Below are 20,860 nucleotides of genomic sequence, written 5' to 3' on the forward strand. Positions count from 1 at the left end.
TACTAATTCTGGAACCTATAGGAAGGAACTTGTATCAATATGTTTCTCTACATCAATCAATGTATTCTCTACATCAACTATAGTATTGTCCATGCCTATTAGAGTGTTTTCCAACCATTCTGACTGGATGGCAAACCTCTCAAAGTTTGGTTTGGAATGATGGATGAAAGGTCCCAATTTGACCTTCATCCTTAGCTTGTTTATGACTCCATGAGGGTCATACTACCACATAAAAATGTTCTCGAAATTCATTTGTTGCAAAATCCTATCTACCTCTTGTCCAACGTCTCTGGTATTACAAATGAAGGGGCTTAATTGATTTTTCATTTTGAATTATGTCTTCTTCCTAGATGATACGAAGTTGAATTCATCAAAATTTATAATCTACCTAAAGTATTCTAATGCAAATATCCTCATGGGGAGGTATTTAGGCAACATAGGGAGGAGTTTGTGTAGGAGTATGGCACTCCTCTATGATGAAAGTTTGGAAGATGTGAGCTATCTTAGGAGGCTCTAACTTGGTATAGAAGTCAAGTAAGCCTTCAATAGAAAGTGGGGTCTCATTTGGGCTTGGTTGGACCTCCAGCATTTCGTTAATGGATTCTACAATGATGGTAAATAACACTTGTTGGTCAGGGGTGGCAATGGCTCTTTGGCTGGGAATGTAGCAAGCATGATAGAAGTGGATGATTTCTAGGAATGTGTGCACTTCTGGAAACAAATACTTGGGCAAATTAGACTCCCAAAGGTGAATGTCATCGTTTTAGTTCAAGAATTTGTCCTTACTCCAGTAGTGGAGCTTTCGAAGGTAGGCAGGAGAAGTTGTGTCCTTTATTTGGAAATATATGTTTGCTAATGCAAGGTGGTCAATGTCCAGGTGAGGGGTTTGTGAAGGTCTCACATCTAGAGAGGTTTGGGAAGCCATAATTAGGCCTACTGATATGATTTAGGCTTGTAATGGATTGATGAGTGAGATTTAGAAACTCTGGTAGAGTGGGAGGGTAGTTACAGTCTGTGAAAGAAGGGTTTGGGGTATACAAATAAGTTTTTCTTTAATTCAACCAAGTCTCTTAACTAATTTTAATTAATTAACCATTCAATTTTAATCATGTGTTTTCAAATTCGCAGGGTCATTCTAGTTTTTCCAAGAATACTTGGAAATTGATGGTTTGGCGTGCAGACTGGGTCCAATGGTGAATGTAGAAGGTACTATTGCTTCAACTATGAACTGGTCACTTCAATTTGGTATCCGGATCTTCTTCAAGCAATGGAGGGTGGTCAAATTGGTCACAAAGGTTCACGGTGTCACAAATTGCTAAGCAGCATTTTACAGTGAAAATGAAAGAAAAGAGCGAATTAGGGATTTTTCAGCATTTTAACTAGTAACGATCACATTTTGGTGCAGAAATAACCAATGAACAGTTGACATTTTTTTGTTTTGGCGGGGAGGTGGTTTTCTAGGGCATCGCTCCACTTTTGGAGGGTGGGCGATATTTTTCACGAGCACACGATCTAGCCTGGTGCCACCATGTAGTAGAATAGTGCTCAGGCAAAGCCGTGATTCTCACGTGCTATCGCGTTTTTATTAGTCAGATAATGAATCCACGCGATATGGCTCTACACCATCAGATCTGGGGGCAGGAGATTAGAGGGCTATCTCGCAGTTGTGTTGCGCAGAGGGAATCAGGAAAGGGATTTGTGGGGCCCAAGATTTAGTTACAGTTAATTGTAATTATTTAACCAATAATGTCAAGATTTTTAATATACACATATGGTTAATTACGTGGGACCATTGGTTATGTAGTAGGGTTTTTTAACTACACCAGGGGTTGGTGGGTTATAAAGGGTATCGGGGAAATATGGAGTGGGGAAGTTAATTAGATAAAGTGGGGGAATAAAAACTTAGGATAAGGGGGGTTTTATGGATTTTTGAGGGGAAAGAAGGGAAATTAACAAGGGAGAAAGTGATATTTGTAATGGGAAATGGGTTCCACACTAGGGAAAGGGTTTTTGAGGAAGGGGGATGATTTTTGAAGGGTAATTACTAGGGAAATGTGTGAAACCAAGGGGTAAAGGTAAAAATCAAGGGAAAAAAGGGTATTTTATAAGGAATGAAGGGATAATGGGGAAATCAGAAAATAAGCATGTGGGGTATAGTGAAATGAGGGGAAATTAATAAACAAGCTTGTGAATATCCTTTCTTTCCCACAAATCCTCCTGCACATGAAACATAGGATTAGGCATGATAAATGTGCTTTTGACTCAGCAACCTTGTGCATTTGCAACCTTTCTTCTACCTACCCTTTATTTATCCTAACATTTTCTCTTCATTTATTGGGTGCATTTAAGCTTGCAGACCCTTTATTTCCTTTTCCTTTGACAAACAAACTATCTAATTCTAACCTTATAACTTCCAATGGATCAGATTAAACTAATGAGCTCATTTTTATTCTCTACCTAACTACTGATCTGCCAAGGTTAAATAGTTCGGCTAGATATTTATTGTCTATCTACTAACATCAAATTTAAAACATGAATGAGTCAAGATTAAGCTATTTGACCATCATGGATTGTGGCATTTCTGACAAGCTTCACATAATATTATTTTTCATAGTAAGGTAAAGAGTAGTGGCATTTGAATTTTCACACTTTCAAGATCTGTTTTATTTCTTTTAGGGTTCATATTTTCACTTTTTTTTTATCCTTTTCTTTCTTTTTGTCCCTTGATTATTCTTTTAGGACATACCCTCTTTACATTTTTTAATTTTTAATATGGAAAGCATTTTGCAGAAAGAAAAATTATGTACGATATTACAAGACTAACCATAGCCAATTCAAAATTATGAATCCTATTATTAGAGGATCCTAACAAAAAACATGGCCTTTGAAGTAAAGGATTAAATTTGCTACCAGGACCTCACTTATGACAAGATATACCAACACTCTAGTGTAGGAAATCCTTCCAGTTTCCACATAAGATCTGTCATAATCCACATACCTACCAAGATCATCCCTGATGAGTTGAACTACATCTTCCATCCATAGTTGTAGAGAAAAACCTAGAAGTCTGACCCAAATTGGTCCTCACCCCATCTACCCACATTCCTGGTCGAAACTTGGAGCCCAGTGCTTCAATGAAAATGGTGCCATTTCTATGCTCTGATGACAAGATAAGACCTAACTTACATGTTCATCTGAGAAAAATGTAATGGAAAACAAGCCTTTCCAGAAGGTACATACTTTTTGAAGGACATTCAAGACATATCTCAAAATCTCATGTGCCCATTTGTTTATGCGGGAGGTGGAATAACTTATTTCCCTAATTCTACCAGCTTGAACCCTGCTATTTGTATCCATAATGTCATCCAATATGATGCCCTCTCCCATGAATAGGGCATGATCTTAGAAAGGTACATATATATTGACATTTCTAGATCGAAACCCAAACTCTTCTATGGGGATATCTGCTGCGACATAGTTTTGGTGGCCCAAAACATTGATAATTTTCATAGTTTTGTGGTTTGTAATCAAAGCCACCCCCAAAATGCACCCTCACATCAGTAAAAAAAAAAACAATTTTTACAGAGTCCTTCCATTAAATGCTTGACATCCAGGCTCAAGCCTAAGGTCCTGCAGAAAAATTATATCAATATTGTCTAACAAGATCATTTATTTCAAAGCTAGCTTCCCTGAGGGCCTAGCTAACCCTGTACAAGTAAAGGAGAGCCACTTTATATGTGATCAGTTGATGGTGTGTTCCTTGCTCTAGGAACCCCTTCTAACGATAATTGACTCCCAACAACAATGTCAAGGCAATCCCTATTCTTGGCATTGGATATGAGGGATTTTCACCCTCGAGGTATTTTGGGAACCTTATGAGGGGAGAGGGGATCTAAACTTGCCCTAAGACCTAATGAGAGTGCATATCTGCAAGAAGATTTTCATAGGGATCAGTGATTGTATTTATGGCCCTTATTCGAATTTGAAGAGTCATTATTAGGAATAGGGAAATATGTAGAAGTGGTGGGGCATCATATAAGTATGAAGCTTACAAGACAAGATAGGACCCCCAACGAATGAGATGGATCATATACACTATTATAGAGGAAAAACTAAATAAGGGAGGAAACTTGAAAGCCATAGATATATTGATGCAAGTAAGAGTTGGATGGGAGATAGAAGTAACCATGCTCGTAGGAGCAGCAATTCCTGGCCTCAAAACTTATTTGCCTTAGTGTAGCCAAGACCCATGATGTTGTGACCTCATTCCTCCTACAAGTCCATCTCTTGCAAATGTACCCGGTCTACTCAGCTAAGGCTACCCATGGATACCATTCTCAGTAAGTACTAACAACACATGGGACTGATTTCCCTCCAAGACTACACCAACATCCTGATCATCCTTCTGTAGCAAAAGGAATTCCTTATATACATACCCAACCGCATCACAATTATATTATCTAGAAGATAGGCCTTCATAGTCTATAATTTGATTACAAATATGGCCTTTAAAGTGAAGGATTAAATTTGCTACTAGCCTCCCCTTGTGTCAAGATATACCAACACTCTAGTGTCGAAAATCCTTCCACTTTCCACATAAGATCTATTATAATCTAGGTACTGTTGATACGATGAATTTTCGCTATTCCAACAAGGGGAACCAACCCAATCATAGACCCTAATTAGATCCACTCTCATTTGGAGTGGCTAGTTCCAATGGGTTTTCAAGGATCTCGTAAACTGTTATAGGTGTTGAATGATTGCTTCTTGGAGGAAGACTTCAATTAAATCAACAAAAGAAACAACTAACCTATATGTATCAAATCTTATCTACACTAATTCTAACTACTTATGCTAGTCCTAACTATTCTAATCCATCCTGCAGGAGCATAACAAAAGAGGTTAAACATCATATATAGATTCCAAGTCCAAATGAATCAATTACTGGTTCACAGATGAACAAGGCTCTATTAAATCTTAATTACAATATAATTACTCATACAGGAACTCACATTCCTTTCCATACAAATAATACTTGCAATTGATGTTTAACCAATTTCGCATCAGCAACCTTTCATGAAATAATCATGGCAACAAGCTATATTTGAATAACCAAGACTAGTCATGAACTGTCTGTTATCAATATCCATAAAAACAAAACATATTTATATTTATGCCAGCAACAACACCCTGATTCCAAACACATGAAAGAAGTGGAAAATAAATCTGAAAAAGGCTGTTGAGATTTTCTGTTTTGCATAAGATAGGCAAAATCTCAGTAGATGACAACAATAGGAATCAGTTCCCAGATTAGCTCCAGGTTGTTGGGAGATGATTAATGCCTCCTATATTTGATGAAAGTGAGTTAATGAAGTTGTTAGATTCCCTTCGCTATAAAACAGGAAACCATTCGGATTGTTTGAGGAGAGGGTGAGAGTTTGTGAGGACTGAATTATGTAATCTCTTGTTTGATTAATAAGATTGCTGATGCCTATGTTGTGTGGACGTATCCCAGATTGGTTGGGTGAACCACGTTAATTCCTGTGTCTTTATGTGCTTTATTTATCTGCTGTGCATTTGATTTACTTCTGTTGTGCATCTGATCTTCAACAAGTGGTATCAGAGCAATGTTGGAGGTGGAGCGCGGTTGATTGCTGGTGGTGCATTGGATCAGGCAGCGTGCTGGAGCACAGGTGTTGCCTGGTGATGTGAAGAATTGTTGGTGCGCACTACTGTTCAGATTGTGTGGAGGTGAAGCATTGTAACTACGTGCGTGCAACTACGAGCGTGCTGTTCAGATTGCGTGGAGGTGGAGCATGTTATAACCGGCGTGTCCACTGAACAAATGTGTGTCCACCGACGGAGCAGAGGTCGATGCATTTTTCATGGGGGTGTGCGATGGAGTAGAGAACGCTCAAATCTGGGCAACGCAATAAATCCTGATGCACATAGCACAACCAATAGAAACCAATACTGTTATAATTAATTGACAAAATATGAAGGATGGCTACAGCTTCCATTTTGCTACCTTAGAGTATGTTCCAGAATTCGCATAAAAGCATGCCATAGAATTCGGATGGTCCTTCCACAGATACATGGAACAGATTTGCGCTTCCATAGAGACATGATACAGCCACAGAGAATCTTGCTAGACCTCAGATTCACACTCAATTTTTCATAGAGATTTATGGTGCCACTGAACAGCTGGTGCGTATGGGTGATATACTGGTGTGTGCATATTTTTGAACTATGATATTGAGTTTCTTTTTAAAAAAAGGGCGCATCGCTAGTTTTTTGAATGATTAATCAATCTGCCAAATTGTTACTTCTGCTGGGTGGTCGTTCCTGCAATTTTCTTGTGTGTAAAAATTAGCCAAAGTATATTTAGAGAACGGCATGTGATTTGTTTTTTGCAAACTAAATGGTGTAAGGCCTCATCCAGTATTTGAGTACGGTACAATGGCAGAAACTATTTTTTTTAAATAAAAGAAAAATGCAAAGGCAGTGGCATACAAGGCATAGGCAATTTTCTTTTACTGTAATTTTGCACAGCAAAACAAAAAAAAATCGTTTTTTGTTCAAAACAAAGGCTACAAGGCATAGGTAGTTTTTTGTTAATTGCTGGTATTTAAACATTGGTTTTGGAGATTATTGTGTTTTTTTGGTTGATACAAAATGGCGAAAACTCAGAGTGCCCAGTTTGAAATTGAGAAATTTAATGGAAAAAATAATTTCGAGATCTGGAAGGTGAAAATGTACGATTTGCTTATCCAACATGGTGTGGCAAAGGCATTGTTGGGCAAATCCAAACAGCCTTACAACATCACAGATAATGAGTGGGCCGAGATGGATGAAAGAGCGATAAGTGCTATTCGACTATGTCTAGCTGATGATGTCCTGTCTAATATCGTGTCGGAGACAACAGCTGCTGGTTTGTGGATGAAACTGGAGAAACAGTACATGACCAAATCCTTAACCAATAGGATTCTCCTGAAGTGACAGTTGTACAGTTTGCAAATGAAGGAAGGTACATCGATTGCTGATCATTTAAATGCTTTTAATACTCTTCTTGTGCAATTACAAAGTATAGAGGTAACTATTCAATCCGAGGATAAAGCTATTACTTTATTGTGCTCATTGCCCGAATCATGGGATCATTTTGTTACTTCTATAAGTCTTAGTTCATCAGAAACTATTGAGTTTGATGATGTAGTTGCATCCTTATTATCGGAAGAAACAAGGAGAAGGTCGCATTCCGAAACCTCTACATCAGAAGCTATGATGGTTAAAGGTCGTTCGAAATAAAGACACTCCAGGAGGCCGAGCGACTCACGTTCAAAGTCGAAAGGGAAGAAGAGTAAGCTAAAGTGTTGGTTTTGTGGCAAATCAGGGGATTTAAAGAAGGACTGCTGGAAGCGGTAGCAGCAAACTTCAAAAGCAGACTCTTCGACAGAGAAGAAGGAGGCAAATGCGACAGATACAGGTTCGACATCTAGTTCAGGTATGAGTGATGAAGTATTATCAGTTAATGTGTCAAATCATGGTCAACATTGGTTGTTAGATTCCGGTGCATCAAACCACATGTGTATCCATAAAGAATGGTTTAAAACATATAAATCAATTGATGATGGTGTTGTGTACATGGGTAATGATGTAACATGTAATATTGTGGCAATTGGGAGCATACAACTGCAAATGTTTGATGGGACAACAAAAATATTAACTAATGTAAGGCATGTACCAGATTTAAGGAAAAAATTGATTTCATTAGGAGCACTTGATTCAAATGGATATAAAACTGTAATTCAAGGTGGAGTAATGAAAATTTACAAAGGCATTTTACTATTTATGAAAGCTAAGAAGGTAGGAAATCTATTTAAGTTAGAAGGAAGTACAGGGTCAGATTATGTGTCTACGGTGTCTGAACATGACAGTAGTTCCATTCACTTATGGCATCAAAGATTGGGGCATATGAGTGAAAGAGGGTTAAAAATTTTGGCTGATCGCAAGTTACCTCCAAATCTAAAGTCTGGAAAGTCAGATTTCTGTAAGCATTTTCTGTTTGGAAAACAAAGTAAACAAAAGTTTAAAACAGGCAAACATACTAGTAAAGACATACTTGATTATATCCATTCAGATGTTTGGGGACCAGCCCCTACAACTTCATATGGTGGTTCATCTTATTTTGTATCATTCATTGATGACTTTTCTAGGAAAGTGTGGGTCTACATGTTGAAAAGGAAGTCTGACGTTTTTTCTATTTTCAAGCAGTTTAGAGCATTGGTAGAAAACAACACTGGTAGATCAATAAAATTTTTAAGAACTGACAATGGTGGTGAGTTTACTTCCAAGGAGTTTGATAGCTATTGCAAGGATGCAGGGATCGAGAGACATAAGACCACGGTTTATACTCCTCAGCAGAATGGAGTTGCTGAACACATGAACAGGACTCTTCTAGAGAGAGCAAGGAGTATGTTGAGTAACGCCGGGTTGCAAAAGGAGTTGTGGACAGAAGCAGTGGCAACAACTTGTTATGTGATAAACCGATCTCCATCAACGACGATAGGCTACAAGATTCCACAAGAGGTATGGAAAGGATGCCCTTGTGATTATTCTAAACTCAGAGTGTTTGGTTGTGATGCATATGCTCTAGTGCCTAAACATCAGCAAACTAAATTAGATCCAAAGTCTAAAAGGTATATCTTTGTTGGGTATGGTGTTGGAACAAAGGGATATAGATTGTGCGATCCTACTACCCGCAAAATCATCATCAACAGAGATGTAAAGTTTAATGAATCCTCTCTTGTACAGTTAGATGTAGATAGTAGATTGAAACAAGAAGATGTATCTGACTTTCAGCACATTCAGTTTGATAGCATTTCTAATGATAGTCATGATGACCATAGTTCATATACTAGCCATGAACAGGTTTTAGAATCAGATCATGAACAGGGTGCAGGTCTAGATCATGAATAGGTCTCAGATACTGATCGGCAAGAAGTTCCTACAGATTGTAGTCAGCCAATCGAGGAAGCACCAGAAACATCCTTAAGGAGTTTGACAAGAATCAAACGGCCACCGAGAAGGTATGATGATTATGTTACTTCAGTTGCATTTACTACTAATGACGATGAACCTCTGTGCTATCAGGAAGCAATAGAAGGTTCGAAAAGTGACAAGTGGAAAGCAGCCATGAAGGATGAAATGATGGCCTTGGGTAAAAACGGCACATGGCATCTGGTTGAGCTTCCGAAAGGCAAGAAAACTATGGGGTGTAAATGGTTGTTCAAGCTGAAACGGGGTGTGAATGATACGGAAGACAGGTACAAAGCACGACTGGTTGCAAAAGGGTTTTCGCAGAAAGCCAGTATTGACTTTCATGAGATTTTTTCACCAGTGGTTAAAATTGTTTCAATTAGAATTGTGTTAGCATTAGTGGCGTTGCTTGATTTAGAGTTGTAGCAATTAGATGTTAAGACTGCATTTCTACATGGAGACTTAGATGAGGAAATATATATGGAACAACCGGAAGGGTTTGTTCAGCGTCGCAATGAGAAATTTGTCTGCAGGCTCAAGAAGTCTTTATATGGCCTAAAGCAGTCGCCTCGGCAGTGGTATAATAAGTTTGATTCTTTCATGTTGAGTCAGAAATATGTTAGAAGTGAATATGATCATTGTGTTTATTTTAAACAGTTAAATAATGGCATATTCATTATCTTAGTATTGTATGTTGACGATATGCTTTTAGCAAGAAAAACCATAGAAGAAATCAACATGTTGAAGGCTCAGATGGCAAGGACATTTGATATGAAAGATCTAGGAGCAGCAAGACAGATTTTGGGCATGGAGATTTTCAGAGATAGAAGCAATGGTAAGCTATGGCTATCACAACAAAAGTACATTGAGAAAATACTTTTGAGATTTGGTATGAATAACGTGAAGCCTGTGTCAGTCCCTTTCGCTTCCCATTTCAAGCTTTCTTCGAGTCTATGTCCTAATTCAGATGAAGAAAAGGAATTTATGTTTCAAATTCCATATTCTAATGTAGTAGGGTGTTTAATGTATGCGATGGTGTGTACGCGACCAGATATTTCACATGCAGTTGGGGTTTTCAGTAGGTACATGGCAAATCCGGGTAAAGAACATTGGTCAACAGTGAAATGGGTGCTTCGGTATCTGAGAGGCACAAGTAGTTATTGTATCACTTACAATAAGAGTAGTGAATTTTTTTGCGGATATGTTGATTCTGATTTTGCAGGTGATTTCGATAAGAGAAGGTCAACTTCAGGGTATGTCTTTACTCTTGCAGGTGGAGCTATAAGTTGGATGTCAAAGCTACAGAACATTGTCGCTTTATCCACTACTGAAGTAGAATACATTGCTGCTTCGCATGCTTGCAAAGAGGCGGTTTGGTTGGAAGGTTTGCTTGGTGAGTTTGGTAGGTTACAGGACAACATCAGGTTACTTTGTGATAGTCAAAGTGCAATACATTTGGCTAAGAATCTGGCCTATCATAGTAAATCAAAGCATATTCCAATTAAATACCATTTTGTAAGATAGGTTATCACTGAAAGGGGAGTCTCTCTTGAAAAGGTGCATACAAAGGAGAATTGTGCAGACATGTTCACGAAACCAGTTTTGTTAGAGAAGCTACGTTGGTGTTTGGCTTCTCTTGACTTGCAGAAAAGATAAAATAATAATAACAGGGCATCAGGCTAATTGTTGTCAAGGTGGAGATTGTTGAGATTTTCTGTTTTGCATAAGATAGGCAAAATCTCAGTAGATAACAACAATAGGAATTAGTTCCTAGATTAGCTCTAGGTTGTTGGGAGATGATTAATGCCTCCTATATTTGATGAAAGTGAGTTAATGAAGTTGTTAGATTCCCTTTGCTATAAAACAGGCAACCATTCGGATTGTTTGAGGAGAGGGTGAGAGTTTGTGGGGATTGAATTATGTAATCTCCTGTTTGATTAATAAGATTGCCGATGCCTATGCTGTGTGGACGTAGCTCAGATTGGTTGGGTGAACCACATTAATTCCTGTGTCTTTATGTGCTTGATTTATCTACTGTGTATTTGATTTACTTCTATTGTGCATCTGATCTCCAACAAAGGCTCCTTCTTGACCCAAACAGTCTTCTTTATTAGCACAATAAATCAAAAGTTGTTCTTGTTGGAAATACTGAGAGGGGGGGTGAATCAATATCTCCTTTTCCCACTATTGTTTTACTAGTTAAAACATATATATTCAGAACACAAGATGAACAACAGAAATAAATGCTTTTATTAATATAAACTTTGCAGTAAAATAGATACAATATATAGATGGTTACAATCAGTTGCCAAGCTCCAACTTGGACTTTGGTGAGGCTCCAACCTCCAGAGCACCAACTCTATTTTGCTAAGACACCAATCTTGGACTTAGGAGCACAAAATCCCAAGGAATTCAATCCTTCCTACTTCTGAGGCATCAACCCCAAGGACTCCAATCCTACTTACTCCTGAGGCGCCAGCCCCAAGGACTCCTATCCTTCTTGCTTCTAACGTACTAGCCCTAAGGACTTCTATCCTTCTTGCTTTTGAGGCACTAGCCCCAAGGACCCCTATCCTTCTTGCTTCTGAGGCACCAGCCACAAGGACTCCAATCCTATCTTGTCAAGGCACTTTTGATGATAATGTTCTACTCTCAAAACTCTTCTCTGCTGAGTTCTGTCTAGTTATAGTTTCTCTGTAGTCTCCAAGCTACAACATCAATGACAACCAGTCTTCTCTTGAAGGAGTATTTACAACTCTTCCTACCATTCACACAGAGTCTCCAATAGCTGACTGATCATATCTCCACACTTCTTTAGTGAGTCCACTACAACTGCACTAAAACTCTGGATAAGAACCTGCTTTCAGTTCAAGGATATGTTCTAATGTCACGGTGAATGTTTTAGAAATACTGTTTCTCTGCTGGCAACTTCTACCCTCTGAATGTCTCTTGTCGTATTGATCCTTCAGCCCTCTTTTTGTTCTGCTGGACCCTCTTTCTGTTATGATTTTTTCTCCAACTATTGCAACATTGTTCAATAGATGCAGCAGCCTTCACTAGCATTCACCAGCAACTTCATACAATGCTTAACCATCTCTACTGCTTTTACTACCTCATGTTTTGGTTCTTCACAACACCAACAGCCACCAGAGTCCTCTGTTTTAAATGTTTTATGCATTCCCGTGCCTTTGTCCATTCGTTTCCTCTTACACCACCTCTTAGACTTCCTCAACACTCACTTTCATTTCCTCTGTGCTCGCTTGCTTCTTTAGCTTCCCATATTTCGGTTTCCTCTATGTATTCATACTCACAGGACACGTTGAATCAATGGCTAGGTCAAAATGATCCACCAGAGAACACATCTTCCCTGCTAAACTGTAACAGAACTCCTTTCGACAATGATAGAAGGCATACACAAAGCTTTACGGTGTAACAAACATGCCATGTCCTATCACAATCGCAACCAGCGTAGTTCAGCCTCCTGAACTATCGGAACAATTATCATAAACTTTCGGCCTAAAATAGCCTGGGCAAGCCAAGTCTTTAATTACACAGAGAATATGATAAAAATAGTCCAGAAGACTAAGGGGTGGACTTTAAGCAATATTACACCCGCATCTAAATTGCATCAGGTCCGCAGCTTAAATTGAAATCGGCGATTTGCGACTCCCGCTGGTCCTTTATATGTCAGGCTCATGACACCACCAATGGCTGACAGCCGATCCACCACTAGACACAATATTATATTGAGCCCGTCTATAATGTTGCATTGGATCCGGTCTTGCAATTGCAATCGGCGCTTGGGTGTGGCATGGCTTCATAACATATGCGATTGTGACGGATGCGATATGGTATTAAACCATGGTTTATACGCACATCGGGTCCACATATATATGTATCGCTATCAGTAATCACAAAGGGGCCGCTTAACATATTGTAGCACCCGCTTCCGAAGTACCAATGTGATAATCGCTATTAGTGATCGCAAGTCATATAGGGTCAAGACTCATCATTAACATAGACCCCTCATAGCGATCCGATGTGCCAGACCCGATAGGATCCCAAATCTCCCATGCATATATTTTCAAGTCTGCTTTCCACCTCCGATAGTGTTAAAGGATGCATACATGGGTTTTACAGGCCCGATAATGTAACTAGATATATCTATATGAGTTCTACCCCCGATGGCTCTTGATAACTCTATCTGCTTCCTTTGTGGCTCTAATGGCTTTGTTTGCTATTAAATGCATCCATTGCTCCTCCGATGGCTCCCGATAGTGCAGTTGCACACATACATGTGATTTCTGCTCCCGATAGTTATTAAATGCATGTGTATAAGCTCTCTGATCACTCTGTTTCTGTGTTTCCTTCATTTGGTCTATGTGCTCCTCTTCATTGGCATATATATTTGACATATACATATATATGGCTCCTCCAGCTATTTGCATCCTTTTTTGCTCCGATAGCTCTGTGTGCTGCCTCCCATGGCTCTATTCTTCTTTGGCATATATATATATATATATATATATATATATATATATATATATATATATATATATATATATATATGTTATATATGTGTGGCTCCTCTAGCTTGGCAGTGTCTTTCAAAGACCTCCTTGCATATATGAATGCCTCTCTTGATCTGATATCTTGTAATATGCTTTTATATGCCTCCTTTGGTAACTCCTCTTGCTTATGGCTTGGCTATCTTGATGGCCTTGCTCCTGTCTCTTCATGGATCACTCGACTTCCACTTAGTTTCATGTCATCCTCTGGTATCCAGAATATTCCCATATTGACATCAATGACAACCTAGGACAACAATCTCCGCTTTTGTTATTGATGGCAATACTCTTCTTCTCTCCCCCTTTGACATCAATGGCAAAGGAGTGCTTTGGGACTCCCCCTATCAAGCTGATTCTGTTCTTCATGAATGGTAGATCTTCATGGGTCTGTGACTCCCCCTGTCATAATGCTCTTCTTCTTTTTACTCAAGATATAAGGATTGATGCTTTATCATCAATTAACACATTATTCCCTCTTCATGTATTAGAACTGCTTTATCATGGCTTCAAAAATGCTTAAATATGTTCTACTTTAATGCTTTCATTCAGATTGCAAATGGCCATACACTAAGTGTCCAAGTCTAGGCTTTCATGCTTCAATCCATATTGATGTCTCCATAGGCAGAATTGAGAGACCTTCATAGTCTGAATCAAGAGAGACTGCCCTTGAGATTGTCTTTCCTGCTATCTTTCTTCATATCTGAGTTCCTTTGTGTCTCTGTGCTTCTCCTTAGGTTACTTCCATCTTGTCCTTCTGTTCTTGTACACATCTCTGCATGTTATTTCCCTTGCCTCTATTAGTGTCCATAATTTCTGTTCTCACATCAAATCCCCGAGTCAATACATTTAGCATCTGTAATATCAACACCATAATTATTTTCCCTATTACAAAATCATGTTCTTCAATGGATTATTCCTGAGAAATGATCTTCCTCAAATAATTATTGTTAATATAGCTCAATAAGGATTTCATCAAGACCATTTCACTAATAGCTTCAACAATAATGATCAAGAATCACAAGCTCCCCTAACTGTATGCATCATCTCTTTTGGTAGAGTGTTCTCATAAAATGCTTAGATTGGCTGGAGAGCTCAAGGGAATTTCATACTGTAATTCCTTCCTTCTCCATACTTGTGTAACTTTCTTCTTTTGCATGGTTCTAGCTTGTGTAAGAGCCTAGGTTAAGTTACAATCTCATGCCATATGACCAATGTTATGACACTTGAAGTATTCTACATTGTTCGTGAATAAGAATTCATGATTTCTTCTTACAAAATTGTTTCTTATAGATTTTTGGGGACTATAATATATATCTCTATGGAATGGTTGGGCACCATAACATTTATCTTTATGATATGCTTTACAGTCTTTTTCCATGTGACCAAAGTTTGAACAAGAATAACAATAACCAAAAAATGAACTTTGGTACATGGGAGATGGAGGTTTCCTTGATGTACTTTTGAAGCCTTTCTACCTTGAGATCCTTTAATGATAACCATTGCCTCTTGCCTCTTTGACATCATCTACATTTCTTCTTGGAGCTGGTTTTCTTCTTGGAGCAGGATTTCTTCTATTGTAGCCTTGATTCTTCTCCTTGCATTTGCTAGAACTGGGAGCATCACCATTTCTTTCTGGCTTCTTCACTTCTCTTTTGTTTAAAGCATTTTCATTCTTATTTGAGGATTCACCTACATACTGGAGACCTGATTTATCAAATGGACATCTGTGATAGCTGATCATGTCATCCAAGGCTTGAGAGCTCTTCAAGATTTTGTTCATCCTTTCAACCTTTGTTCTAAGGAAGACAATCTCTTCTTCCATTCTTTCACACTTACTATTCTTCTTAGCATGCTTTTCTTCAGTTTCTTCCTTGATACAAGTAGATTCATCTACTTCTAGTTTAAGGGGGATGATATCTGACTTTATTTTGAATATTTCTTGATCCTTTGCTTTTAGTTGATAGATCATGGTGTTTCTTTCCTTTCCTGCTTCATCAACCTATCCTTCTATAACTTCCAATGATTCCCATGGTCTTTTCACCTCCTTGTGCTTGTTTCCTTGCTTCTTGTAGTTGAGACTTGAGAGAGGAGACCTCTACCTTGTACTAACCAATCTCTTCTTCAAGTTTGTTCAAGCTCTTGTGCCTTTGTTCAAATAGGCTTGACAAGATATCTTCCTGCTTCTTTGCTTTATCCAATTGATTTGTCATGGATATTACCTATTCATGATGCTTTCTTTTGATTTGATGATATTCCTTCTTAAGCTTGGCAAGCTCTTCATCCCTTTCTGGTACTTGAAGCTTGATGAGGTCAAATTTCTTCCTTTTTTGATCTTGGTTACCAACTAGTGCTCTCTTCTTAAGTGCGTCATTTTCCTCTTTCAAATTGTTAATCTCTTCCATGGCAGTCATAAGTTTAGCGAGGAGTTCTTCTACAAAATATTTTTCATTCTCTTCATCTTCTAATTCTACTTTAGCCTTGACATCATCATTCTCATGTTCAGCTTCTATGATGGGTTCTAGATTTCCATCATCTTCTTGATTGATGGTCATGGTCAATGCTCCTTTTGAGTGAAGGTCATGAAGTTTGTCCCATATACCGTTTGCTGATGAACATTTTCTTAGATTTTTATTTACATAATCAGGTAGCCCATTCAAGATTTCCTTCATTGCTTTTGCATTTTACTCCTTGGATTCCTCATCCATCCTGCCATCAACAATCACTGATTTCCAGATTTCAATGCCTTGAGTCTGTAGGAAATTCCTCATTCTTGCTCCCCATATAATAAAGTTCCCATTGAGCCTTGGAACCTCCTGAAATTGATTTTCTTCTATTTTAGTAGTAGAGGGAGACACATCCTCAGGAGGATTGGAGACTTTCTTCCTTGACTTCACCATTTGTGTTCTAAGGGTCCACCTTCAAGCTATTAAGCTTTGAATGAAGGTACCTGCTTTGATACCAATTGTTGGAAATACTAAGGGGGGGGTGAATCAATATTTCTTTTTCGCACTATTGTTTTACCAGTTAAAACATATATATTTAGAACACAAGATGAATAGCAAGAATAAATGCTTTTATTAATATAAACTGTGCAGTAAAATAGATACAATATATAGATGGTTACAATCAGTTGCCAAGCTCCCACCTCCAGAGCACCAACTCTATCTCGCCAAGACGCTAATCTTGGACTTAGGATCACAAACTCCCAAGGAATTCAATCCTTCCTACTTCTGAGGCATCAACCCCAAGGACTCTAATCCTACTTACTTCTGAGTCACCAGCCCCAAGGACTCCTACCCTTCTTGCTTCTAAGGCACCAGCCCCAAGGACTCCTTTCCTTCGTGCTTTTGAGGCACCAGCCCCAAGTACTCCAATCCTATCTTGTTAAGGCACTTTTGATGATAATGTTCTACTCTCAAAACTCTTCTCTGTTGAGTTCTGTCTAGTTATAGTTTCTCTATTGTCTCCAAGCTACAACATCAATGAAAACTAGTCTTCTCTTGAAGGAGTCTTTACAACTCTTCCTACCATTCACACAGAGTCTTTAATAGCTAACCTCTGATCATATCTCCACATTGCTTTAGTGAGTCCACTACAACTGCACTAAAACTCTGCATAAGAACCTGCTTTCAGTTCAAGCATATGTTCTAATGTCACGGTGAATGTTTTAGCAAGATTGCTTCTCTGCTGGCGACTTCTACCCTCCGAATGTCTCCTGTCTGGTTGGTCCTTTAGCCCTCATTTTTTTCTGCTAGACCCTATTTATGTTCTATTGTTTTCTCCAACTATTTCAACAGTGTTCAACAGCTACAGTAGCCTTCACCAGTGTTCAGTAGCAACTTCATACAATGCTTAACCATCTCTGCTGCTTCTGCTACCTCATGTTTTGGTTCTTCGCAACACCAATAGCCACCACAGTCCTCTGTTTTTACTATTTTATGCATTCCGGTGCCTCTATCCATTCGTTTCCTCTTACACTGCCTCTTAGACTTCCTCAACGCTCATTGTCATTTCCTCTGTGCTTACTTGCTTCTTCAGCTTCCCATCTTTTAGTTTCCTTTGTCTATTCATACTCACAAGACATGTTGAACCAATGGCCAGGTCCAAACGATCCACCCGAGAACACATCTTCCCGGTTAAAACTGTAACAACACTCCCTTCTACAATGATAGCAGGCATACATAGAGCTTTACAGTGTAAAGGATATGCCACGTCCTATCACAATCGCAACCAGCGTAGTTTAGCCTCCTGAACTATCAGAACAATTATCATAAGCCTTTTGGCCTAAAACAACCTGCGCAAGCCAAATATTTAATTACACAGAGAATATGATAAAAATAGTCCAAAATAGTAAGGGCCGAACTTCAAGCAATATTACACCCACATCTAAATTGTATTGGGTCCGCAACTTAAATCCCAATCGGTGATTTGCGACTCCCGGTGGTCCTTTATATGTTGGGCTCATGACACCGCCGATGTCCAACGGCCGATCCACCACTGGACACGATATTATATTAAGCCTGTTTATAATGTTGCATCGGGTCTGGTCTTGCAATCGCAATCGGCGCTTGGGTGTGGCAAGGCTTCATAACATATGCGATTTTGACAGATGCGATATGGTATTAAACCATGGTTTATATTCCTGTCGGGTCCACATATATATGTATCACTATCGGCAATCGCAAAGGGGCCGCTTAACATATTGTAGTGCCCTCTTCTGAAGTGTCGATGCGATAATCGCTATCGACGATCGCAAGTCACACAGGGTCAAGACTCATCATTAACATAGACCCCTCATAGCAATGCGATGTGCTAGACCCGATAAGATCCCAAATCTCCTGTGCATATATTTTCAAGTCCACTTTCTGCCTCCGATAATGTTAAAGCATGCATACATGGGTTTTACAGGCTCGATAACGTAACTGGATAAATCTATATGAGTTCTGCCCCCGATGGCTCCCGATAACTCTGTCTGCTTCCTCTGTGGCTCTGATGGCTTTATTTTCTGTTAAATGCATCCATTGCTCCTCCGATTGCTCCCGATGGTGCAGTTGCATACATACATGTGATTTATGCTCCTGATAGTTGTTAAATGCATGCGTATAAGCTCTTTGATCACTCTCTTTCTATGTTTCCTCCGTTTGCTCTGTGTGCTCCTCTTGATTGGCATATATATCTGACATATACATATATATGGCTCCTCCAGCTGTTTGCATCCTCTGTTTCTCCGACAGCTCTGTGTGCTGCCTCCCATGGCTCTATTATTCTCTGGCATATATATATATATATATGTGTGTGTGGCTCCTATTTCTTTGATATGCCTCCTTGCTATGATATGTCTATTTCCTTATATATATATATGATATATATCTATATATGTATATATATATATATATATATATATATATATATATATATATATATATATATATATATATATATATATATATATATATATATATATATATATATATCTATATATCTATATATATATATGGCTCCTCTTAGTCCAATGTGGCTCCTCTGGCTTGGCAGTGTCTTTCAAAGACCTCCTTGCATATATGAATGCCTCTCTTGCTCTAATATCCTGCAATATGCTTTGATATGCCTCCTTGGTAACTCCTCTTACTTATGGCCTTGCTATCATGATGGCCTTGCTCATGTCTCTTCATGGATTGCTCGACTTCCCCTTGGCTTCATGTCATCATCTAGTATCCAAAATATTGCCATATTGACATCAATGACAACCTAGGAAAACAGTTCTACCCCAGAAAAAGGTCCTCCCTCCATCTCTGGAGGTAATACATATGCAGGAAGAAACTGACTCTCTATCTCCCCCTGACCCTCTATCTTCCTGGTTTATTCAATATAAAAATTAAATATACGGATGTAGAATGGTCCATCAAATTGCCGACACCTTGAGGCTACATTTGCTAGGGCATTTTTATTTTCTAAGGAAAATGAAAGGATGTCGATTAAGAGAGCATGACTGCGTGTCATCTCTCTACAACTGTATGGAAAGGATGTTATTCTCTATCATTTCCTGAAGGAAACTGAAGACGCTACACTTATCATCCCACATATGGCATGCTTTAAGGTGTATCTAGAGGTAATGACATCTTGATGGATTAGTGTTGTCATGAGTGCTTCCACTGAACATAAAGCGTGCCTCCATTATGCACTATGGTGGTTCGTATCCCTTTCTTGCCGATTATGTCTTTGCAATATTGACATCGGTGCCGCAGAGGTGTCGTCTTGATATAAATCACATTTGTTTGTTATCGGGTCCACTCGAACTTGCCTTTCTTCTCTTGATGCTCACCTACAGAAACAGTTCATTTTGGCTATGATTATGAGAGAATATGGCAGACATGCCCACAAAAAAACCTCGTCTTCGATCAAAGTTTCTATTTAATTTCACAATGCAAAGCAATCGTAATTATTAAACCGCTGAAACTGAATCATTCATTTTATCAGATTTTTCTTTAAAAAACATGGACCAAAACACTTTACTAGAGTACATGGGAATACTCGGGAAAACCCATAGCTGAACCATAAGGCTTGGTTTCAAACACTATACACCCAGACCTAAAATCATCATCGGGTCCACTCATCGCATCGTGCATTATGTAATAAGCCTTGGGCTCTGCCGATTACGATTTGCGATAGGCCAGACCTAAAATATATATACAATGTGGTTAATAATCCCAGTGGGTCCACCATATCGCATCACGCCTTATGTATAGGCTTGAACTCTACCGATTGCGATTTGTGATTGGGGAAGCGGACCCAAAAAATATATGTGTTATGTTTAATAATCCCGGTGGGTCCACCAATGTCGCAGAGCACCTTATGTACAAACCTTGAGTTTCGCCAATTGTGATAGGCGATAGGCTAGACCCAAAAATATATATGCTGCAGTTAATGATCCCAACGGGTCTGCCATATTGCAGAACGCCTAATGTATGAGCCTTGGGTTCTGCCGATTATGATATGAGATGGGGGGATGACAAGCGATTGCGATAAGCGATCTAATGATGGACCCGATAGGATATAGATGCAATTAATTACATTTGGGGTCTAGAAGGTCATCGCATATCGGATGCAATAGGGGAATGCATAGCGTGACCGTGGAAATTGTGATATTGCGATAGCAATAAAGGCAGGCATAGGGAGATGTATAAAGACTGAAAAAGCATAGAAAAGGTGTGTTAAGGATGGTCGTAGAGTATTTCTATTATCAAAGCATTGATATG

Source organism: Pinus tabuliformis, chromosome 2_2 (genome assembly GCF_031772625.1).
Source record: "Pinus tabuliformis cultivar Carrire ecotype Pingquan chromosome 2_2, CPIR1, whole genome shotgun sequence".
Lineage (NCBI taxonomy): Eukaryota > Viridiplantae > Streptophyta > Pinopsida > Pinales > Pinaceae > Pinus > Pinus tabuliformis.